General features: G+C 43.5%; 2 long non-coding RNA genes across 3 annotated transcripts in view; one reads left to right on the top strand and one right to left on the bottom strand.

Moving 5' to 3' along the window:
* LOC137521346 (uncharacterized) overlaps positions 1–25665 on the top strand; it is a 485899-nt gene that overhangs the window by 371525 nt on the left and 88709 nt on the right. The gene's annotated exons all lie outside the window — the stretch shown is intronic.
* The window catches only part of LOC137521341 (uncharacterized), a 67835-nt gene that overhangs the window by 14742 nt on the left and 27428 nt on the right, over positions 1–25665 (bottom strand). For both annotated transcript variants that reach the window (XR_011022102.1, XR_011022101.1), the window contains exon 3: positions 208–367. This is a non-coding gene — a long non-coding RNA (uncharacterized lncRNA). The remainder of the gene's footprint in view (positions 1–207; positions 368–25665) is intronic.

Raw genomic sequence — 25665 nt, 5'->3', positions numbered from 1 at the left:
AAGTGCTAGTGCATGTAAACGAGCCGATCCCTGTGATGCATGGAAAAATAGTGATGCTAGTTGCAGCGGAAGAAAAAGTGACTTAGTGCATAAAGCGTGATGAAAGAGGATAGTGTAAAGTGGGAATTACCACAAATGGAAGGGCTGGACGGAGCCAGCAAAAACCAACAAGAAACAGTGGAGTGAAAACCCCGTGGCCAAGCTTACCAAGGAGGTGGTTACACTGGAAGCGCGGTGTGCTAGGAAGAGCCTTCGCGATTCGCCGCCGACTGCGGCTTCTACTGGGCAACTTTTGCGTTACGCTTAGAGTGACGTCATGTAAACAAACTCATGGCCGCCATCTTGTGGCCAAAAAGTAATACTACACCTGTAAAAAAAAATAATTTAAAATTAACACACATTTACATTATAAATCTATTGTTTACCTCCCACCCTCCCAAAACTACCCAAATAAAATGTTTACAATAAAAAAAAAAAACCATTACAATAAAAAAAAAACCAAAACATGTAAATATTTACTTAAGGGTCTAAACTTTTTAAATATCAATGTAAAGATGAAATATCTCTATATTTTTTTTTATTTTAAACTTGTAAATAGTGATAGATGCAAAACGGAAACAATGCACCTTTATTTCCAAATAAAATATTGTCGCCATACATTGTGATAGGGACATAATTTTAACAGTGTTATAACCGGGACATATGGGCAAATACAATACATGAGTTTTAATTATGGAGGCATGTATTATTTTAACACTGTCGTCATGGAGGAGTCCGCACACAGACTTATCGGAGCAATCACCACAATTTTATTGTCCCATCACATGTACAAAGATACATAGTCAGACCTGCATAGGCCGACGAACGTTTCGGGGCCACTCAGGGTCCCCTTTATCAAGGCAAGTAGCAGAAAAGACATATACCGTATATGTCTTTTCTGCTACTTGCCTTGATAAAGGGGACCCTGAGTGGCCCCGAAACGATCGTCGGCCTATGCAGGTCTGACTATGTATCTTTGTACATGTGATGGGACAATAAAATTGTGGTGATTGCTCCGATAAGTCTGTGTGCGGACTCCTCCATGACGACAGTGTTTGATAGAAGCCTTGGGGCCCGGCACCAGCCTACCCACTGACGTGAGTGCGGTCTTTGTTTCATATGTATTATTTTAAAACTATAATGGCTGAAAACTGAGAAATAATGAAATTTTTCCGTTTTTTCTTATTCTTCCTGTTAAAATGCATTTACAGTAAAGTGGCTCTTAGCAAAATGTACCCCCCCCCCCCCCCCCCAAAGAAAGCCTAATTGGTGGCGGAAAAAACAAGATATAGATCAGTGCATTGTGATAAGTAGTGATAAAGTTATAGGCTAATGAATGGGAGGTGAACATTTCTCACGTGAAAACGACGGAACCTGAATGGGTTAATTACACAAATTGTAGCACAACCCCTGCTTAAAGGGACACTACAGCGGAAAACTGTAAAATGTAAAATATGTGCAAACATACAAATAAGGAGTACATTTTTTTCAGAGTAAAATGAGCCATAAATTACTTTTCTCCTATGTTGCTGTCACTTATAGTAGGCAGTAGAAATCTGACAGAAGTGACAGGTTTTGGACTAGTTTATCTCTTCATTATCTCAACAAGGCTTTTATTCTTTATAAAGATATTCCCTAAAAAGGATGTAAACAAAGATGCTAGCCAGCTTCCCTGCTCGCTACACAGTTTTGTGGCAGTTGGTCAGAGCAACTGCCATTCACTAAGTGCTTTGGAAACTAAATAAATCCCTGAGAATCCCCTTTAAAGAGATGGACTAGTCCAGAACCTGTCACTTCTGTCAGATTTCTACTACCTACTGTAAGTGACAGCAACATAGGAGAAAAGTAATTTATGGCTCATTTTACTCTGAAAAAATACTTTTCTCCTATGTTGCTGTCACTTACAGTAGGTAGTAGAAATCTGACAGAAGTGACAGGTTCTGGACTAGTCCATCTCTTTAAAGGGGATTCTCAGGGATTTATTTAGTTTCCAAAGCACTTAGTGAATGGCAGTTGCTCTGACCAACTGCCACAAAACTGTGTAGCGAGCAGGGAAGCTGGCTAGCATCTTTGTTTACATCCTTTTTAGGGAATATCTTTATAAAGAATAAAAGCCTTGTTGAGATACTGAAGAGATAAACTAGTCCAAAACCTGTCACTTCTGTCAGATTTCTACTGCCTACTATAAGTGACAGCAACATAGGAGAAAAGTAATTTATGGCTCATTTTACTCTGGAAAAAAACGTACTTATTTGTTAATGTTTGCAAATATTTAAAATGTTACAAATTGTCGCCATAGTGCCCCTTTAACCGTTCTCATAAGTCATCTCTCCTCTTCATCTTTCCACATTATCTGTTTAACACAATTTCTTTTTTTCAAACAATCTTTATTTCAGTATAAAGAGGCAAACAGAAAAAGAGAAAAAAATACAACAGTCAATGAAAAACATCATTGTTTGATTAGTCATACACTTTACAAACGCAAGCATAGCATGTTTAGCCTGGTGGCTTAAAATTATGCTTAAAGGGAAGGTTCAGGGAGGGGATTCAAAAAATAAAAATACATTTCCACTTACCTGGGGCTTCCTCCAGCCCGTGGCAGGCAGGAGGTGCCCTCGCCGCCGCTCCGCAGGCTCCCGGTGGTCTCCGGTGCCTGACCCGACCCGGCCAGGCCGGCTGCCAGGTCGGGCTCTTCTGCGCTCCATTTCCTGGGACTTCTGCGTCCCACGCTGGCGCGCTGACATCATCGGACGTCCGCCGGGCTGTACTGCGCATGCGCAGAACTACTGCGCATGCGCAGTACAGTATTTTTTGAATCCCCTCCCTGAACCTTCCCTTTAAGGCATATTACAAGAACATGTATATTATGGTATGTGCACATGGGTTTTAGCATAAATTGGTTGTAGAGAGTTAGTTTTAGATTTCAACTTTGAATTTTGATTTGTGGTTTTTGGTCGAGAGGTGTTCGTCAACATCCTATCTAGAGAGATATAGAAAGAGACAAGGGGGGGTTGCGGGTCCATACCCACAGGTCAGCCAACTCAGAATTTAGTTGTGGTGAGCTCTATCCTGTTCATAGGCTTCTTATCTGCTAATTTTATCTCATCACGATAAATCATAAGGAGCCTACCGTTATCAGATTGGTATATAGCTAAGGGCTCATTGAACAAATAAAGAGGAAAAGGTGTTTAACACAATTTCAACACTTAAGTCAAATACACTGTAAATAAGGTGAAAACATAATGTCACACTTTAATTAGGGACAGCTTATTCTGCGTGGCTTTTTCTTGCTAGCTATGTTTTAAAAACTGATATAAACACGGTGAAAAAACTCTTGTAAAAAGCTGGGTGTTACAGGACCATAGTAGGAAAACGTTTGCTTGTAAGTGGACCTCCCCCTTTTAGTTTCCTGTTTCTGTGCATTTTATCAAATGAACATCTATCAGTATTGGTGATGTTATTCAAACTACACAGTAATTGTATCTATACATAATCCATACTTGTGTCACTGGTTGTCCTGATTGTATGGTGCACAGGTGTTAAACACAAGGTCCCCGGGCTGAATGCTGCCCTTCTTTCCATTTTATGTGGCCCTCCAGAGCTTTAAATGTGCATCATTGTAAGCAATAAAAGAACAACAGTATATTGCCTCCCCATCCAGAGGAGTACACTGGAGTGTTTCTGGTTAACATGTTGTCAGTTTGAGCAACAATTGCCATGGGACCACCCTCTGTGGATCCAAACCCCCTCATGTGGCCAAGTAAAACACGCCCTCCCTCAGCTTATCAAAAAGACTATGTAGGAAATGAAGGCTAGCATCATGCCTTGAGCCACATTTCATCTTCATCCTTTTCTGCCGATGCAGCATGGGTGCAGGTAAGTATTAAACTGCCCTACTGCCCTAGTCTGCTGGCCCCCCATGTTAACCATAGTTATTCCACTTAATTTGAGACTATTTAATAAACCTTAAATCTTAGTAGACAATTTGGCCCACAGCTTTAGACTATGTTTTACATTTTGTCCCCTTATGTGATTGAGTTTGACACCCCTGGTATAGTATGTTGAACTGCTCATTTATCTGTGCTCTGTTGTATGTTTTGCTCATTGTACAGAGCTACGGAATATTTTGGTGCTCTATAAGTAAAAATAATAATAATTGACTGAGTATTCATTAGCAATACCAGACATAGATAGACTATCCTGAAATTGCATTCTTTTCATATTTAACAGAAGGTCAGATAAAGTTTTATGCATCAGGGGCCAACACTTCTTACATGCACCTCCCTGAATGCCAATCACTGGTACATACAATTTATGGATAGCACAATCTGACAATGCTGTGAAGATCAGTGTTCTTCTTGTAAGAAAGTGCGAAAGCCTCTCTCTGTGTGCAGTATAATGGCAAATAGTAAAAATCAGGTGTGTGTGGCATTAAACTTCCAGTCACTGAGCCAGAATGATTCAATTCACTAGTCCATGAATGCATTAATAATATTGACCTGTTGTTTTCATGCTGGTATAAGCTTTTCTTTGCCATTCTCTTCTTTTGATCACTTATATTAACGCTAAACAGGGCAACTTTACGTAGTAAAAAAAACCCCCACAAAACATGGTAAATAATACCCTCACTGTGGCCAGATGGAAGCAGTTAAAAATTGCTGACCTAATGGCATGACTTCAGCTCATCCCCATCTGAAGCCTGGATCACATCACAGCAAGCTTCACAACAAAGTAGAGCAGTTCATCTCAGTTTCGGACAAACTTTTGGCAGTAGCAATGCAGTTTATTTTTTCCTTCCAAAGAAATGTGACTGTACTTGCTGTGTCTTTAAGAAATGTATGCAAGTGGACCTATGTTCTGATATATTTACTGTTAAGACAATGTTATAAACTACAGTATATCACTGTCTGTGTAGACAATAGCCCTTGGGGTCAGTGTAGAGTACACATGGTGATCCTCCTGTTTTAGTCCTCTCGCTTCTGGTGTTCTTGTAATCTTACTTTAGTGTACTAAAAAATAAAGCATGCAGTGGAGCAACTTTTACCATCCTTGTACTTTGCAGTGGGGATGTGCTGGTCTACCCTGCCAAGTTAATGGTTGACTAATGTCTCTGGGTACCATGAATGGAGTTTGGTAATTACATTATGGAGCATCCTGAGGCATCTCCTTAATCACTTTAGCTGTACTGACTTAATTCTCACATCCGTGCAGTTTGGGGGCCGCGCGCGCGATCATGTGGGCGGTTTACGATAGTTTTACGATGCGATTACGATAGTCATGGAGGCAGGAGAGATTGGTGGCAGGGGACAGACGCCCCCTAAGCCAATCCGTGCATATTCGCCGAGAATGATCATTGTTCTTGTTCAAAAACAGTGGTCATTCTTAGATCGTGCTGCCACGCTGACTCCCACTTGCTCATTTCCACCGCTGATCATTAAATTAATGAATGGAAACAAACGTATACATATTTCCTGTATATATTGCTGTGTAAATAATTAGATCGTTTGTCACAGTATTGGTTGTGTGAATACACTGCACTTCCTTGGTTATTTCCTGTATATAAAGTGACTGCATGTAGTTTGCACTTAATTTGCATGTTACTGTGATATTCTTGTTTGCATGTATTTGCATGTTATTGCTTTTCAATAAACCTTATTGCACATTTATTTCTTTGTCTCAGTGTCCGTATTGCTGCAAACTGTGGTCATATTCTCTTCCTATGTTCAAGTTTGTAACAGACATATAGTACAATCTAGTACATTATTCAGGATACCCACTTTTATGTTAATTACTATATCACAGTTTTAGCATCATAAACACTTCCTATATACCTATATATAGCTAAAGATGTTTAGCCTAGACTGTTTAGCTATGCAGAATTCTCCCCTCAGAGCATTCTGGGAGATCAGGTATTATTTGCACTGACTTCAGAACACACAGTAAACAAACGTTCTGCAGTGATGCACCTGCCAAGACTAAAGATGTTACTGTAACGATTGGTGTCAGCACACAGAGAGAATCTGATTATTGGTGATCTGCAGTATCACCAAGAATACAGATTTATACCTGATTATTGATGATCTGCAGAATCACCAATAATACAAGTATAACTAACCTCTGGACACCTGATAAGTGTAAGTGTTTGGTGCAACAGTATATGAGCAAGGACCACCTGAGGGGCAGGTGACCCTGGACTGTATAATGAGTATCTCCCGGAAGGTTGGAGACACACAGAGAGTCAGTGATTCCCTGAACAGTAGTGAATCAGACTCTACTGCAGTCAAAGGACTCCTATGAGATTGAGTCCCTGACTGGATTGCAGAGAGGTCCCTCTGAGAGACAGGGAGTCCCTGCAGCTACTGGACACACCACCGGGGGGGTGTCACAGGTAGAAGGGTCGGTCAGGCCGGGTCGGCAACACACAAGCAGATAAAGTACAGAGACAGAAGACTGATTCGGTAACCAGGGACAGGCTGGGTCAGCAACAGGAAATCAGATGTGCAAAGGTACTGAATCAGTAAGCAGGAACAGAGTCAAGGGAGCAATAGGCCATAACAGATATCAAACAGAGGCCTAGCCTAGAGTGTGAGGTCCGTGGTCTCAAAACTCAGGGACTGATCTAAAGCACAAACACAGTATCCCTAGTCTTGGGTGTGAGGTCCGTGGTCTCGACACCCTGGGACTGGTCTAAAGTATAACACAGTAATAACACAGTTTCCCTAGTCTTGGGTGTGAGGTCCGTGGTCTCGACACCCTGGGACTGGTCTAAAGTATAACACAGTAATAACACAGTTATCTGGCTAAGTGTGAATTCCCAGGTCCACCTGGTTCTAACACACTGACGGATCTGACTATGGTCTGAGTGCTAACACATAAGCATTCGCAACGGCAGACAACCAGCCACTGACAGCTGAGAAGTATATATAGCAGAGCGCTTCTCAGCGCCACCCAGTTCCATTCAACCAATTGCCTGCTGCGCTGGGATCAGCTGATCGTCCTGATCAGCTGATCCCTCTCCTATTGGCATAAAGGGCCTGCCTGTCAGCGCGCGTGCGTAGCTCTCCATCTGTGTGCACTACTAGGCTCAGACAAACCAGACGCATGCCGCTGCGGAGAAACCGCCGGTCTGAACGCGGATTCAGCCGCCCCGCTGTCAGTCCGCGTGGCGGTGTCTCCGCAATCCATTACAGTTACCACATGTGACAAATTTAACTGGCTCAGGACAGCAGAAATGAGAATCTACATCACATCTGTGACTCTCTAGTTCTGATGCGGCGCAGATTTTACACTGAAGCTTTCCACACTTCCGAGCTGATCACAAAGGCTGCAGACTCAGCTGTCATGTGACAGACGATCTTCCTCCTATTGGTAAGGAGCCAGTTTCATTCGCTCCTTACCTGGTGATCACTGTAAGCCAATCACAGTGATCACTGTGTGGTCGCGTGAAAAAAAAGGCTCTGGTCTTTAAGGGGCCAGAGCCTTGTGGCAGAAAAGAGTTAAGAATGTAAATCAGGGAGGGGAAAGGTTTTATAATGGTCAAACACTGACTATATAATTTATAAAGTAAAGTTGTAAAAAATAAGCGATTTTATTAATTACGCTATATTCATTACATTGTATTCAATAACGTTCCTCTTATTCCTCTAATTTGTTGACTCATCAAGCATAATTCCTGGGGGGCTCACCGGAAAGCTGTTGTAGTATGGAATGACCACACTGAGGTTTCCTGTCTGAATCATTAGTCGGGTAACTTTAAAGAGGTTAAGGTGGAAACGTGTTCCATTGGTACAACAGATGATTCAGCATAGTTAATAAGCATGATCTATGCCTGAATCCTTTATGTAGGAAATATTTAGACACATCTACAGTGATACAAAGTGGAAATGTCATCATAAACCAAGACTCAAAGTGAAAGGGAGGTTTTCAGTGTCTAGCCACTTTCACTTATTGAACAAGTCATCAAGAAATGTTTACTAGGCATGTGGTCTGTATAGTTACTGTAAGACCTATCAAGACAGGAAGAAAGTAATATTTTCCTACATACGAATGGTCAGTTTCTGTAAATTGGATTTTCATAAAATTTAGAAATCAAGATTTATTGTGTTCTACATAATGCATCATAAAAGTTCAAACAAACAGTCAATATTGGAGCTTTGGAAGAAAGTCCATTCAGTGTTTCAGGCTTCTCTGCGTACAGTGAAGCCGAAAAAAGGCTCCCTCTGCTTCTGCACAAACTCCCTGTCGGACTGATTACTAGTCCCCCTTCAAGTTGTAGCAACTCAGGCTGGAAACATAATTTAGGCACTGGCTATTTCAGGCGGCCAAATTATCCTTTCTTTTAGCTACCGCCACGCCCAGCTGAAACTTCAGATGCCCAAATCAGGCACACAGCGTTGGCACCAAAACAATTGGCACAGCGCTGAGGCGAAAATCAGCTGCCTCATGCCCCACATGCTTCCAACCAGCACTCTCCACAGGGAGCCTGATTTCATCACTGAGGATAACATGAGGCTTTCCCGAGGCACATTATAGTAAAGGGGCCCATACAATGGTCGATTTCAGCCATTGATCGATTCTACAGAATCAATCGATCGATCAGAAATTGATTCTATCAAATCTATTGATCGATTTGTGACCGATTTAGATCGATTTTGATCGATCTGACAGGATGGAAAATCCAGGTCGATCTGCTGCTGGCAGCAGATCAATGGCCCATAGAGCTGCATTGGATCTAATTGTCCAATAATGCTTTTAGATCAATTTCCAATAGATTTCATTCTGAAATCTACTGGAAATCTGTTCCTAGTGTGTGGCACACATCAGATAGATTCCTGTCAGATTCAACCTGACAAGCATCTAACAGAAATCTATCTGATGGTCGAATCTGCTGCAAATCTGTAGGTATATGGCCACCTTTAATGATGATTGTTCTTCACCAACGTATCCTACAAGGAGTGCTTAAGCTTCTAAGCTTGGTGGGCAGAGGGCTATTTTACTCCAAGTGGCCAGAATTACCCCCACCACTGCTGACATGAACTGAAGAGTAAAACCAGCATTATAAAGAGGCACTTCGGATAACAGCTGCAGACAGGGTAACAAGACTGACTAACTACTCCAAGGCTGGAATTTGGATGGACATGGTGAAAATGGTCTGATTACAAATTGGACTGTCCGGCAGGCAGGACAAGTTGCAGTATAGACTTCTAGGCAGGCAGGACAGGAAAGTAGGACTGACTGTCTCACAGAACAGGGACAGGTTGCAGATAGGACAGAGTGAGGTCCGGTAGTTGAAAACTAAAGGTGGCCACTAACGGTCCAATTTCTAGCGAAAAATCGTTTGAGCGATCAGAAATTCTGATCGGACGAAAAATCGTTCACTACACCAAATTCAATCAGACGATTGTTTTTATAATAGTTCATTATCGAATGTGCCCATCAACTGAGATTATTTACAACCAATCCAATCAGAATTTCTGATTGCTCTAACGATTTTTCGCTAGAAGTTGGACCGTTAGTGGCCAGCTTAAAGAGGTACTCCAGTGAAAATAATGTAGTAAAAAAAGTGCTTCATTTTTTACCATAATTATGTATAAATGATTTAGTCAGTGTTTGCTCATTGTAAAATCTTTCCTCTCTCCGATTTACATTCTGACATTTATTACATGGTGACATTTTTACTGTGGGCAGGTTATGTAGCTGCTCCTAGCTGTTTTGGCTGTTACAGACAGCTGTAAACAGCCATTTCCTGTCTGTGAACATTGTTAGATTGTGGCAGTTTGCCCAGAGTACCGCGGTACTCAGAGCTTCTTGTGGGAGGGGTTTCAGCCCAAAATCAGTCATACAGCGCCCCCTGATGGTCTGTTTGTGAAAATCATTATATTTCTCATGTAAAAGTGGGCATCAGCTACTGATTGGGATAAAGTTCAATTCTAGGTTGGAGTTTCTCTTTAAGAACAGCGTGACAACCACACTGGAGCTCTTTAAGCAATAGTGATGGCAAAACAGTTTTGAGTCCTTTTGAGGACTCAGCCTGACTACAAAAGTAATTTTGTGTACTGACATTGATCCTGCTGTGTGCTGCACTGATATTTTATTGCTGCATTGTGGTGTGGTGTGTGTTGTAGCAACACAACACTCGTATACAGGGCCGGATTTAGGCCAAGGCCGCCTAGGCCATGGCTTAGGGCACCACAGGAGCAAGGACACCAAAGCAGCAAGATAAACTGGTCCAGCATTTGCAAGCTTGTAAATGCTGCAATGCAGGGACATCAGGCGAGCGCCTAACCGCGGTAATCTGCTGCCAGCCACCTGTGCAGCGGCCATCTTGCATTGTGGCCGGCAGATATGGACTTGGGAGACAGAGAGGAAAAGGAAGCTTCTGCACTGGAGACAAGCGGAGAAATGAGTGACACGAATGGCTGCTGCGGTGTGAAGTCGAGCTGGCTACCTATACTTGAGGAAAAGGGGGAAGGGGTCATCTGGCTACCTATACTGGAGGGAAAGGGGGGAGTGGTAATCTGGCTACCTATACTGGAGGGGCATCAGGCTACCTATAATAGAGGGAAGGGGGAGGGGTCATCTGGCTACCTATACTGGGGGGTCATCAGGCTCCCTATACTAGAGGGAAGGGGGAGGGGTCATCTGGCTACCTATACTGAAGGAAGGTGGCTGGTGACAGTGGCCTTGGGCGGTAAAGAGTACAAATCCGGCCCTGCTCGTATACTGTACAGTGTAGTGTGTGGCTAGCTGTATCACCGTTCTAGCCTTTCGTCACTGTGCAGAAGTGATTGTCACTGACCCCCACACATCATCACACACCCACTACCCCCCACACACCCACTAACAAGCAGTGCATTGGATTTATTTGAAAGATTGGTCCTCAAGGAAACTACAAAGAAACTAGATCTAAAGAGAAAAAAGCAGCATAACCTGACACGACAAGAAAATGAGGCTCTGAACAATCCTAAAAGGGACAAGTCTGTCATAACAAAAAAGGCTGACAAAGGGGGAGAGATCGTGGTACAAGATCGCAAGGATTACATCACGGAGATCAAACGCCAACTTAGTGATGCGACTATGTACAGACTTTTACCACGTGACCCCACCATACAATTTAAATCAGAGATTGATTCATTGTTAGATGAGGCTGCTGATATAGGTGTGATCAGTAGAGAACTTATGACAGCTTTGAAAAAGGAATCCCCAAGGGTACCAGTGTTTTATATGCTGCCAAAGGTCCACAAGGACCTTATGCACCCACCAGGGAGACCGATCGTTTCAGCAGTTGACTCCCTTTTAGAACCCCTGGGTGTTTTTGTGGACACCTGGTTCCAACCAATTGTAAGAGCTGATGAGAGGTGTTTAAAAGATACAACCCATTTTCTTAATGTGCTAGATCAGGTCAATATTAAGGATACAAATTTTCTGGTAACCATGGATGTAATTAATTTATATAACAATATTGTACATAGTGAAGCATTGTTAGCGGTTCAGGAGCGAATGAAAAATGAGGGAGGTGTCAGTAATGAGATGCTGGTGTTCATAATGACATTACTGGAGTTCAGCTTGACACATTCATATTTCAGGTTCGGTGATGATTTTTATCTGCAGGTCCTCGGGGTGCCGATGGGGGCCCCATATGCTCCCACAGTAGCTAATATAGTCATGTCTGATTTTGAGTCCACACATTTTTTGGGGGTGGAGGCCCCCATCGGCATCCTGGGATACTATAGATTTATTGATGATCTATTCAATGGTTGGATGGGCACTGAGAGTGAGCTGCGCAGGTTTTTTGATGCAATCAATCAGAAACACGATACTCTAAAGTTCAAGATGGAATATGGTGACAGCAGTATACATTTTCTTGATGTGGAGGTCAGAAAAAGAGAACAAGGTCTTGAAACCGATTTATATAGGAAAGACACGAATAAGAATGGCTTTCTTTTAGCCAGTAGCTGTCGCCCTAGACCAGGCATGGGCAAACTCGGCCCTCCAGCTGTTACGGAACTACAAGTCCCACAATGCATTTGCCTTTATGAGTCATGACTGTGGCTGTCAGACTCCTGCAATGCATTGTGGGACTTGTAGTTCCTTAACAGCTGGAGGGCCAAGTTTGCCCATGCCTGCCCTAGACCATTAGTGAACGGGATCCCCAAAAGTCAATTTATTCGCGCAAGGAGGATTACCTCCACTGACGAGTTGTATTGGAAACAGGCTCAGCTCCTCTCGGACGATTTTGTGAGAGGATATAGTAGAAAGAGATGCAAGGACTTTGCTGCGGAGGTGGGGGAGATGGAAAGGGAAACATTAAGAGAATACAAAAAGGTAGATCAGGATCAGACTGATGATGTGTACTTTGTTACGACTTATTGCAGAGAATCCACTTTATTGAAAGACGTGATGTTGAAGTTTTGGCCGGTGATTGAGATGGATCCCCAACTCGCTCCTATCTGCAGAGCTCCACCAAGATTTATTTACAGGAAAGGCAAATCCCTCAGAGATCATTTGGTAAGAGCAGATGTTGGTAAGACAGGGGGAGTTACCCAACGATTTTTGGGATCCCCTAAGACAGGAACATTCTCATGCTTGCACTGCCAGCACTGCAATAATATCATTAAAGGCTCAGAGGTATATCATCCCCGCACAGGCACCCCTCTCTCTTTAAAATATTTTGCTACATGCGACACTAAGGGGGTTGTGTACTATATTAAGTGCCCCTGTGGCCTGGGATATGTGGGCCAATCCACCAGGGAGATTAAAAACAGGCTCAATGAGCACAAAAGTAACATCCAGATCCTCAAACGAGCGAGATTAGCGCGACATTTTGTGGAGCAGAGACATAACGTAAGTCAGCTCAGGTGGCAGATATTAGAAGTTGTAGTTTTCCCGGAGGGTAAATCCCACAGGAATACCCTTCTGAGACGGGAAGCTTTTTGGATGGAGCTACTGAGAACTCAATCACCCAATGGCCTTAACGAAGACTTCAGTCTGAGATGTTTCCTTTAACAGGTATACTGCTCTTTCCACTAGAAAGGGTTAATTAAGTATTAAGCAATGTGCCCGCCCCCCAATGCTTTGGGTGTGGTGAGAAGTGTGATGTCTATATATGTTGTATGTTGAGTCAGAGGTTTTGAGCACTTGATAAAGGGCCAACGTCCGAAACGTCGTGCTGTCTGTATGCTGTATACATATCTGGCAATAAATATGGATTTGATATAACGTCCAAAGAGGGTTGAGTCTCATGGGAATTATGATGCGATTTTGACCCCACACATCATCACCCATGTCACTCACCTTACTGTGCATTACATTCAGTGATATCAGACAGTCAGTGTGTAGTTAACAAAAAATACAGTGCCATAGACATTTTTGTCACTTACTGATTGTTGATTAGCATACATTGTTACATCAACACATCTTACTGTGTATTACTTTCTGTGATATCAGACAGTCAATGTGTGATTACAAAAACAATTACAGTGTCACTGACATAATTGAATACAAGGAAGAAATTTCTGTAATCTCACATGATCCAGCGGGACGCGGCCTATCTAAGCATGAGGGACGCAACAACAGGAGTAGAGGCAACCAGATGCTTGGCTCACAAGTGAATTTTTTTAATGTACTAAAAATGTAAAACAAAATTAAAGAAATGTAAAACTTTAATATACAATGCCTGATATTTCAGACCTCTCCTACAGTGGAAGCAACTCTGCTGCCTGCCGATTTCTTCTGGTCCATGCTACAGTGCCTGCAACTAATGTGTCATTAGAGTGGAAAAATGTTGATGACATAAAATATTTAAAAATGTCATAGATAAATTGGTAAAAAACACATATACAGTGGTTTGCAAAAGTATTCGGCCCCCTTGAAGTTTTCCACATTTTGTCATATTACTGCCACAAACATGAATCAATTTTATTGGAATTCCACGTGAAAGACCAATATAAAGTGGTGTACACGTGAGAAGTGGAACAAAAATCATACATGATTCCAAACATTTGAAAAAAAATGCAAAGTGGGGTGTGCGTAATTATTCAGCCCCCTAAGTCAATACTTTGTAGAACCACCTTTTGCTGCAATTACAGCTGCCAGTCTTTTAGTGTATGTCTTTACCAGCTTTGCACATCTAGAGACTGAAATCCTTGCCCATTCTGCTTTGCAAAACAGCTCCAGCTCAGTCAGATTAGATGGACAGCGTTTGTGAACAGTAGTTTTCAAATCTTGCCACAGATTCTCGATTGGATTTAGATCTGGACTTTGACTGGGCCATTCTAACACATGGGTATGTTTTGTTTTAAACCATTCCATTGTTGCCCTGGCTTTATGTTTAGGGTCGTTGTCCTGCTGGAAGGTGAACCTCTGCCCCAGTCTCAAGTCTTTTGCAGACTCCAAGAGGGTTTCTTCCAAGATTGCCTTGTATTTGGCTCCACCCAAATCTTCCCATCAATGTTGACCAGCTTCCCTGTCCCTGCTGAAGAGAAGCACCCCCAGAGCATGATGCTGCCACCACCATATTTGACAGTGGGGATGGTGTGTTCAGAGTAATGTGCAGTGTTAGTTTACCGCCACGCATAGAGTTTTGCATTTTGGCCAAAAAGTTCAATTTTGGTCTCATCTGACCAGAGCACCTTCTTCCACATGTTTGCTGTGTCCCCCACATGGCGTGTGGCAAACTGCAAATGGGACTTTTTATGCTTTTCTGTTAACAATGCCTTTCTTCTTGCCACTCTTCCATAAAGGCCAACTTTGTGCAGTGCACGACTAATAGTTGTCCTATGGACAGATTCCCCCACCTGAGCTGTAGATCTCTGCAGCTCGTCCAGACTCAGAGTCACCATGGGCCTCTTGACTGCATTTCTGATCAGCGCTCTCCTTGTTCGGCCTGTGAGTTTAGGTGGACGGCCTTGTCTTGGTAGGTTTACGGTTGTGCCATACTCCTTCCATTTCTGAATGATCGCTTGAACAGTGCTCCATGGGATGTTCAAGGCTTTGGAAATCTTTTTGTAACCTAAGCCTGCTTTAAATTTCTCAATAACTTTATCCCTGACCTGTCTAGTGTGTTCTTTGGACTTCATGGTGTTAATGCTCCCCATATTCTTTTAGACAACCTCTGAGGTCATCACAGAGCAGTTGTATTTGTACTGACATTAGATTACACACAGGTGCACTCTATTTAGTCATTAGCACTCATCAGGCAATGTCTATGGGCAACTCACTGCACTCAGACCAAAGGGGGCTGAATAATTACCCACACCCCACTTTGCAGTTATTTCTTTGTAAGAATTGTTTGGAAACATGTATGATTTTTGTTCCACTTCTCACGTGTACATCACTTTGTATTGGTCTTTCACGTGGAATTCCAATAAAACTGATTCATGTTTGTGGCAGTAATATTACAAAATGTGTAAAACTTCAAGGGGGCCGAATACTTTTGCAAACCACTGTATCAGCCCTCTCTGAGGACTGGTGATCTTTTACGTCAGACACAAAGTATGGCGTGGCTGTGTAGAGTGAAGTCAATAACAACATGGCAGTTGAGGTGAAATATTTTAAATATTGAAATTTAGGTCACAAAAACTTTCAAAATGTAATAGATACATTTGTAATGACACACATTTCTGATCTCTGCAAACTGGCTGCAAATAAAACATTTTTAAGGCAGGTAACCGGGGCAACCATACTAAAAACCTGGCAGATCTCTCGTTTTCCTTCAGCCTCTATACCCCAATCTAGTGCCATAGCTCTGAGCTGGCCAACGGTCTTCAACTATATACAAGCCCCCGCGTGAACAGGACACTGAATATGTCTCCTGACTATGGTTACCCCCAGGTCTTAACGTGCAAGGCATAGAGGCTGAGGCCGGGAAAACCACCAGAGCCTACTAAGCAAGACTATGTGGCTGGGTGATATCAGTTAATAGTGCGGAATGCCCTTGTGGAGGAGATTACACAGATCACACCAGGAACTATGAACAAGGGAGCAAGATTGCTCAGAGTGACCGCAGCTCTGAGCTTCTGATAACTGCCACAATAAACAAGACACAATAGTTGCTTGGTGCGACCGCAGTACTGAGCATCTAATGTCCACCACACTGAGTAAACAAGGACAGACAACAAACAGACAGAAGGAATGCTTGCCAATCTAATCACACTCCCAGCGATAGCAAGCAGCCACACAGGCCCAGACAAGACAAACAGGAGCGTAACTAATAGCAACCGCAGCTATAGTTACGTCCACGGGAATATAATCGCTGCCGCAGCGATAACAAGCATCCACACAGGCACGGACAAGACAACAGGAAGGAGCGTAACTAATAGCAACCGTAGCTACAGTTACGTTCACAGCAGGCGCGTCGCTAGCGTCACATATCGGTGGCACGTGCCACGGATATGGCTTTAGGGTGCCCCTAATGACTGCTCTGGGGTGCCCAACGGGAGTGCCACGAATGTTTTTACTTTGCGCGACCGCCGTTTACACAATACGGCGGCCGCCATGTTGTGGGCGGTGCTCGCTGCTCAGAAGCACTGCTGGTCCCCTTGTCCATCCGCCCCCTGCCCAATCAGGAGCACCAGGCAGGGGGCGCGAGATTGAATGAATAGGCAGGGGGCTGGAGAGAGCGTGAGTAGCTCCGCCCCCTGCACGTGTAGTGCAGTTTTGAATTGCCCGGCCGGTGCCCGCTGACCCTCGCTGATCCTCTGCTGATCCTCCGCATGCCATGCCACCAAGAGGGACTAAGAAGAAGCCTCTGCTGCAGAGAGTGAGGGGGAGAACTGCCAGAGCCAGCCTGGAGGTCGGACTCCGGACACAGGCAGGATGCAGCCGCGGAGGCGGCAGATAACCCCGTGCGTGGCAGACTGCAGACCAGGGAGGAGGTAGTAATGTACTGTTTACTCTGCCAGGGTGTGTGTGTGTGTCTGTCAGTGACCCAGCCTCTGTGCCCCATTGTGTATGTATGTATGTATGTGTGTGTGTATGTCTGTGCCCCATTGTGTGTGTCTGTGCCTGAGCCCCATCCTCCATGTCCCATTACAGTCTAGGCTGTTCCTATGTGCCTGTACGGATAGCTGCAGTGTGTGCTGATCTCTGCTGCCTCCAGTATGTACAGTATAAGCAGTTACTCTGTACCTGTACTGATACTAAACTAGCTGCAGTGTGTGCTGGTCTCTGCTACCTCCAGTATGTATAGTATATGCTGTTACTCTGTGCCTGTACTGATACTAAACTAGCTGCAGTGTGTGCTGATCTCTGCTACCTCCAGTATGTACAGTATAAGCCGTTACTCTGTACCTGTACTGATACTAAACTAGCTGCACTGTGTGCTGATCTCTGCTGCCTCCAGCATGTACAGTATAAGCCATTACTCTGTGCCTGTACTGATAGCTGCAGTGTGTGCTGATCTCTGTTACCCCAGTATGTACAGTTTAAGCTGTTACTCTGTGCCTGTACTGATAGTAAACTAGCTGCAGTGTGTGCTGATCTCTGCTGCCTCCAGTATGTACAGTTTAAGCTGTTACTCTGTACCTGTACTGATAGTAAACTATCTGCATTGTGTGCTGATCTCTGCTACCTCCAGTATGTACTGTATAAGCTGTTACTCTGTGCCTGTACTGAGAGTAAACTAGCTGCATAGTGTGCTGATCTCTGCTACCTCCAGTATGTACTGTATAAGCTGTTACTCTGTGCCTGTACTGATAGTAAACTAGCTGCAGTGTGTGCTGATCTCTGCTACCTCCAGTATGTACAGTATAAGCCGTTACTCTGTGCCTGTACTGATAGTAAACTAGCTGCAGTATGTGCTGATCTTTGCTACCTCCAGTATGTACTGTATAAGCTGTTACTCTGTGCCTGTACTGATAGTAAACTAGCTGCAGTGTGTGCTTATCCCTGCTACTTTCATTATGTACAGTATTCGCTGTAAAGCCTGGTACACACATACAATTTTGATTAGCCAATTTTAGCTCTGTTCATCAAATTCATTGTTTGTTGGCCCACTTACTGCATGGGGTTGGTAAAATTGGTCAGTGATTGACCATTCAAAATTGTATGTGCGTATACATCTTTGATTTATGCCTATACTGATTGTCAATTATTTAAATAAAGGACATGGGGCTCCATCTAATATTTTGATGGGCAGGCCGGCTATCTGTAGCTTACACCGCTGCTAAGTTCATGTAAATTTGGCCACGCCCACTCACGGTATGACCACGCCCATTTTTTTTGCCGCGGCCCCCCTCGCCTTGTGCCCACAGGTGCCCCCAATCTTCAAGGACCCTAGGAACGCCCCTGGTTCACAGAATCAGAACTAGCAGGAATACTACCAGTCACTAACATGGTGAAGGCAGTGTCCAAGCTATCAGGATAGGAAAGACTTCACTGTACCCCCGCGGGTGCAGCAGACGTCCAAGCAAGCAAGGCAAGGTAATGCAATAGAATTCAAACTTCACACAAGGAACCCAGCAGCCAGCTAAGGCAAAGCTGACTGCTATGACAGGCAAGGTGTGAGAGGAGGAACAGGCTTTTCTATGGACATCAGCCAATGAGAGCAGGCATGCAAATGCCCACAGAGCTGAATGGTAATTACTCAATCCTGTGCTAGTCTGATTGAAGACTAAAGCTGGCCATACACTGGCCCGATTTGCCGCCGTTTCGACAGCAGATTCGATCACTGGGATCGAATCTGCTGCCAATCGTTCGCGCCACACGCCGAATTTAGATCCATTTCGCCCGATCCCGTCGATCGCTCCGTGCGGAAAATTACCGTCGATCGCCCGCGGGTAGGGAGCGCGTTGCTAGCGGCGTTCGATTGCCCGACGACCAATGCAATAGAGCCGCATACATTACCTGCTCCGCCGGCGCGACTACCCCCGGTCACCGCTGCTCCGTGTCCGCGCTGGTCTCCGGCATGCTTCAGTTCCTCCTGCCCGGCAGGAAGTTTAAACAGTAGAGGGCGCTCTACTGTTTAAATTTCCTGCCGGGCAGGAAGAAGCAAAGCATGCCGGACCTGGAGACCAGAGCGCAGACAGAGCAGCGGTGACCGGGAGGACTCTCGCCGGTGGAGCAGGTAATGTATGCGGGGGGGGGAGCGGCGGCAGCACCACCACCACAACAGATTGTGAACGGTTTCAGGCTGAAATCGGTTCACAATCTGTTTGCAGTAAAGGTAGCCATACGATCCCTCTCTGATCAGATTCGATCAGAGAGGGATCTATCTGTTGGTCGAATCTGATGGCAAATCGACCAGTGTATGGCTACCTTTAAAGAGAATCTGTATTGTTAAAATCGCTCAAAAGTAAACATACCAGTGCGTTAGGGGACATCTCCTATTACCCTCTGTCACAATTTCGCCGCTCCTTGCCGCATTAAAAGTGGTTAAAAACAGTTTTAAAAAGTTTGTTTGTAAACAAACAAAATGGCCACCAAAACAGGAAGTAGGTTGATGTACAGTATGTCCACACATAGAAAATACATCCATACACAAGCAGGCTGTATACAGCATTCCTTTTGAATCTCAAGAGATAATTTGTGTGTTTCTTTCCCCCATGCACTGAAGTTTCAGGCTGCTCTTTTCTTCTTGCAGACAGCTTTGCCCTTGTATGTAATTCCTCAGTATGTGAAAGCCCAGCCAGCTCAGAGGACGATTTATCCAGCTGATTAGAGCAGCTTCTCTCTTCTCTCTTATCTAAATAACACACAGGCAGTGTGCATAGAGGGGCCAGAAAGGGTGAGTTCATAGCAGAACCACAACACTGAAGAACTTGGCAGCCTTCCAGACACAGGCCGACAAGTCTGACAGGGGAAAGATACATTGATTTATTACAGAGACTGTCATAGTAGAAAGTGCTGCAGTTAGCCAGAACACATTAGAATAGCTTTTGGAACATGTAGGATGATAAAAAACAGGATGCAATTTTTGTTACGGAGTCTCTTTAAAGCTAAAGGCGGACTGTGGATGGAAAGGACTCATTACAAATGCATGCCATATTATGCAACAACCTGCATGTAGAGCTGTCCGGCTGCAGTTCAACTGCAGCAAGCCATAGGTGGGGATTCATGACAACATCCTGAGCTGCTCTGAACTGCAGAGTTATTGCAGATAGCAATGAGACTTATTGCGAATGCAACCAAAACTAAACAACCGAATGTAAGCAAAACTGCACTTTCACTGCAACCGACAGGACACCCTACAGGAGGGATCCTTACAAGACCTTTATTTGAAAAATCTAGAAGATAAATGGGATTTTTTTATATTTCTACATGAAAAAAGCCTCTGTGTAAAATATGTAATTTTTGTGTAATATTTCACCCTTGAACCATCTTTGTCCTTCCACTGACTGGGTTTTGGTACACTTTGTACACCTTTCTTAAAGAAATTGTGGCTGCAGTGATGCCATGAAGGTTTGAGAAGTTTGACTGCCATTAACCTCAATGGGGCTTGCCGCAAATGATCACTTTGTGAATGTCCGTGGTAACGTTCACAAATGCATTCGCGAGCACAATTTCTCGATGTTCAGCCATCACTATTGAGCAAACATAACTGAGCACTGCAAGGTTTAAATAACCCTAGCTTTCACTCCAGTGCTGCAGCCACGCTCCCCACTAAAACACACACAAAAAGTTGTTTGAAAATTGTGCTGCATAAAAGACAGCTGTTGAGCGTGTGTATGGGGCTTTAGAAGTACACTTACCATTTAGACTCAGTTGAACTGGTAACCATTATCACGATGAAATGGATTAACTGCTTGAACAAACATAATAAAGTCATTTGTTTGTGTAAAGAGCCATCCTAAGACAATGGAAAATCTAGAGCACTACCGGCAAAGAATATATCCTATTTATAGATACTGACACCTAATATGTGTGAGGCTCATACAAAAGAACATGATAAAAGTTAAAACGTCCACCTTTCAACAAAATAAAGTATTCTTTACATGGCACTAAAAATAGTATTATGAAAAGAGTTATGAATGTGTATCACCTCTCAGTATTTGAAGCCAAGTATATGTCGCAACAGGATGCAATGTGAAAGCAGAGATAGCAAAGCTTTTTGTCTGTTCTTCTTCACTCATTTTTTTGTAACTAAGGATTGGCGTGTGTGGGCTTTGGAAAAAAAATACAAGAAAAAACAGAGCTTGAATAGCGGGAGATTCCCTTGTGCTTGGTAAAAGCCCTTTGGCTATCACCTTTTGCTGCTCGTCATACCACTTCCTTTTATTGCATCGCTTTGATGAGGCATACTCAGTTTTCGCCTTTCATAATACCGGTATTAAGAGCGCTTTCAGATAAGGGTTTTCACTTACTTTTACTGCATGAAAGCAAGGAAATGAAAGCAGTGTTATTTTGCTACAGGGGAAAGCTTGAGTTTTCATTTTCATTATTGAAATAGAAAGCTTGGGTTTTCATTTTAATTATTCAAATAACTAAGATAATTCTAATGAATAAATTAGATCGATGAGAATGGTTGGCACAATAATTATATATCCCTACACATAAAGCATTGATATCCCTGCTGGATTCCCACAGCCTGAAAAAGTCAACTTATGGTGGAACCCGTCCCCAGCCAAAACTTGTTTATTTTGGAATAGAGTGTAGAAGAATTAGAACATATATGAGGTTTTTATTGTTGGCTTGGTCTCTATAGTGCATATTTCCACTTGTTTTCTGTTCTCCATAATACCAGTCTCAAAGACGGAGAGTAAAGAGTTTCTTCTCATACGGGAATACATACTGGAAGGTGTTCAAATAGTTTTTTATTTGTATAGTCCTTTCATTGCTATTTGTATTCCCACTTTGCTTTTTGTTTTCCTGCCAATGGATCTAGAAGCGTGGTAAAATCTCAATGTCATGTGCCTAGAAGACGACAAAACCACTCTAACCATTCCCCATCGCTGGGATGCCACCAGCCAAATACAGGCTTACAAATTCATCTATGGTAGATTATGAAATTTAACAGGTGCTGTGGACCTAACATAACAAGGAAAATCAGAGATCAGTGTTTGGGGCCGAGGTCATAACTGCGGAAGAATTAAACACTTCCAGTTTTATTAATACATAGCTCCACAGGATGGGTCAATTCACTGATCACTGAATACAATTGCTCATCTCTGTAATGGGCTTTGATAAACATGTTTTATTGCAGCCTCTGTAACTATGTACACATGATCTACTGCACTGCACTGCTGTATATGCAACATGCTGAATGCATTTTATCTTTTTAGTGCCAAGCAATGGTTTCCCTGGGACTGAAGATTTGGGGACCATGCCCCAAATACCTTGCAGCAGCATCCTTATCGTCCCGCAGGACTAAATGTTCCCATTCTGGAATCTCCTATGTTTGTTTGGCTGGCTAAGCAGGATACAGCACATTACAAGATCATTCCCTATAGCCCAGGCTGTGTGCCAGACTTAGGTGGTGGAGACTTATAGCCCACACTCACGGGCTACAAATGTCGCCGCAACATGCTTCGTGCCGCGTTGCAGCGACAGGTCGCCCGTGAGTATGCGGCGTTGCCCGGGCGCGAACCCCGAACTGTCGCTCATCGCTGATGTCGCCGGGCGATTGAACCGCTCAGTCGCATGGCGACAGTCGCCGCAACTCCGCCGCAACTGTCGCTAGTCCGCGTGAGTACGCGGACTAGCGACAGCAACAAGATCAGTATCCATTGGGCTTCCGGCGGGGGGAGACGCAACAGCGACAGCTTCCGCCGCATCAGTTGCCAGGTCCCTCCGCCGTATGTATGCGGAGGGACCTGGCGACGAGCTGTCGCCGGCCTGTCGCGCACACGCTCACGTGTGCTGGCGACAGGCCAAAAAAGTTGCCCGTGAGTATGGGCCATTATATGTACTACTCTGTATCACTCGAGTCTCCGTACGGTCCTGCATGTACTGACATCAGTCAGTACAGAAAGACATAAGACACAGGAAGCGGCACGCCAGCGAACAGGTGAGCCTGCAACACTTACCCCGATCCTAGGGAGTACATATTTTCTATGAGAGGAGATGGGCTGGAGTTCCATCAAGGCTGTCAGTCATCTGGCTATCAAACTTACTACTGCCACACACCCAAATGAGCTCTTTCAAGCATGCCAGGTGAATTTTGGAAATCTATCAAAATGCTGATGCGGTGGCCGTGTTGCAGCATCCATCTCTGCCAGATTCAATCATTATGATCGAATCGGCTGGATATCGATGCCATATGTATGGGCACCTTTACATACTATAAAGATAAATTCCTGTGCAATATCGAATAGCTGATTTTGCATCCTGCCACTAGAGGGCACTGCTTAGAAACATATAGATAGGTATTTTGTAGCATGGGATATACAAAACTCATAGTCATTTGATTCAACAGTTAACCTTATCTGCTGTAGCTAAAATATTTTTATTATAAGACAGGCATGGGTTAAACAATGTACAGAGTATGAACCAGTGAACCCCAGAGGGGTGTGTATTTCCAGTATTTCCTTGCCACGACGCACTCCCGCTTGCCCCCTCGCGCGCTCCTGTGCTTGTTATCACTGCCGATCGCTAGACTGGAGATGAATGAATGGGAACGCAGTTCTCATTCATTAATCTCTGTCCCCGTATAAGTGGTCGCAGGCATCAAAGAGATACCGCAATCATTTGTTTACTTATGATGGAACCCATGCACGCATTTCTTCCTATTTAGCATACTATAGAGACGCAATAGGAAGTAATGCGTGAGGACATCTTGTGGCCAAATAGTAAAATTGCAGCTACACACATTTAATTAAAAAAAAGACCCACAAATACATTTAAAATTAACACATTACCTCCCACACTATCCCATAGTTACCCATTTTTTTTTTGTATTAAAAAAAAAGAACAATAAATAGTTATAAATAGTTACCTTAGGGACTGAACTTTTTCAATATGTATGTCCAGAAGATATATTACTGTTCATTTTAAAGCTATGGGCTTGTAAATAGTGACGGACGCAAAACTGAAAGTGTGCACCTTTATTTCCAAATAATATATTGGCGGCATACATTGTACTAGGGAAATATTTTTTACGTTGCAATAACCGGGAAAAATGGGCAAATAAAATGTGTGGGTTTTAATTACGGTAGCATGTATTATTTTAAAACTATAATGTCCGAAAACTGAGAAATAAGGATTTCCTCCCCCTTTTTTCTTATTTTTCCTGTTAAAACGCAGTTGGGATAAAGTCTGTCAAGCAAAAAGTACCCCCCCCCCCCCCCCCCAAAGCTTAATTAGTGGCAAAAAAAAACCAAGGTATAGATTGTTTTGTTGTGATGAGTAGTAATAAATTTATAGTTGAAATAATGGAAGGAGCGGTGACAGGTGAACATTGCTGTTTTTCACCCTTAGAGGTGAAATGGTTAATGGCATAGTAGATTAAATAGCATAGCAATGCACAACGTTTTGTGCACTTCACAGCATCTGGCTGCTGGCTCTCCTGGCTTTTGTATTGTCCACTAGTTCATGTTCCTTCTTGTCAGGTAAGTGGGTGTTCCTTCCCTAGCACAGAGCAGATCACTTGACCCCACCATCTCATTGTGACCAGCACTTAGTCATTCCCCTGCCAAATGTGAAAAAAAAAATATGAAAGATTGCGTGGACCATCTAAAGTGCAAAAAGTGAGGTCATCAGCATCAGGCTTAAACCACATGACAATTCAAATTGTATTATTGTGGCATATGGCGATCAGGTAACATTCTACGGAGGAGGGATTTATCCTTCAAAACAGGGTTGCCTTCCTGCGTAATTGTACGGATTTAGATAATCAATAGTTTGCTGACATGCCTTAGGCCTCTTTCACAGTGCGACGTTAAAGTCGCACGTTAGAAAATGTTCCAACGCAGACTAACGCACAGCAATGCAAAGTCTGTGCGACATTCACAGTGCACACGTTGCTTTGTGTGTAACGTGTAGCAATATTTAGAAAGTGCTGCATGCTGTGCGTTATAGGTGGTTTTAGCTGCGTTAGACTGTTTTCACATACTCATACTGCGTTAGACTGTTTTATCGTTTTTTGTGTGCAGGAGGGGAGAGTCCGCTATTTTGCCTAGCCACATGGCTAATTAATATTCACTGCACTGCAATGCCGGTTCTCTTCCTGCTAGCAATGATTCATATGAATCATTCTCTGCCTGCTAGCAATGATTCATATGAATCATTCTCTGCCTGCTAGCAATGATTCATATGAATCATTCTCGGTTTCTGCCTGCTAGCAAAGATTCATATGAATCATTGCCGGTTCTATCGAACGAAAACGGCGCACCAAGAGCCGCATAACGCGGCCCTATCTAGTGTCCACCTAGCACCACCATGCGTTGCGTTAGGGGAACGTTATGCGACCTTAACGTCCCCTGCAAAGCAACGTCCCACTGTGTAAGAGCCCTAAAGGAGTAATGTTTTTTTTTATACACGTTGTACTGCTCTTGTATATTAAATCAGTGACTATATTTCTGACTGTGGCCCTAAATGTAAACTGATAGTGTATTGAACTTAATGCCAAGTAAATAAATAAGAATTATTGTAGATTTTTAACAGGTTCAGCACCACAGTCACGAAAATCTCAAGCATCCGAGCAACGTTCACCTCCCATTCATTCGCCAATAACTTTATTGCTACTTATCACAA

The sequence above is a fragment of the Hyperolius riggenbachi genome, chromosome 1, assembly GCF_040937935.1.
Source record: "Hyperolius riggenbachi isolate aHypRig1 chromosome 1, aHypRig1.pri, whole genome shotgun sequence".
NCBI lineage: Eukaryota > Metazoa > Chordata > Amphibia > Anura > Hyperoliidae > Hyperolius > Hyperolius riggenbachi.
The sequence above is the reverse complement of the archived record's forward strand: the minus strand, read 5'-3'. Positions and strand labels throughout refer to the sequence as shown.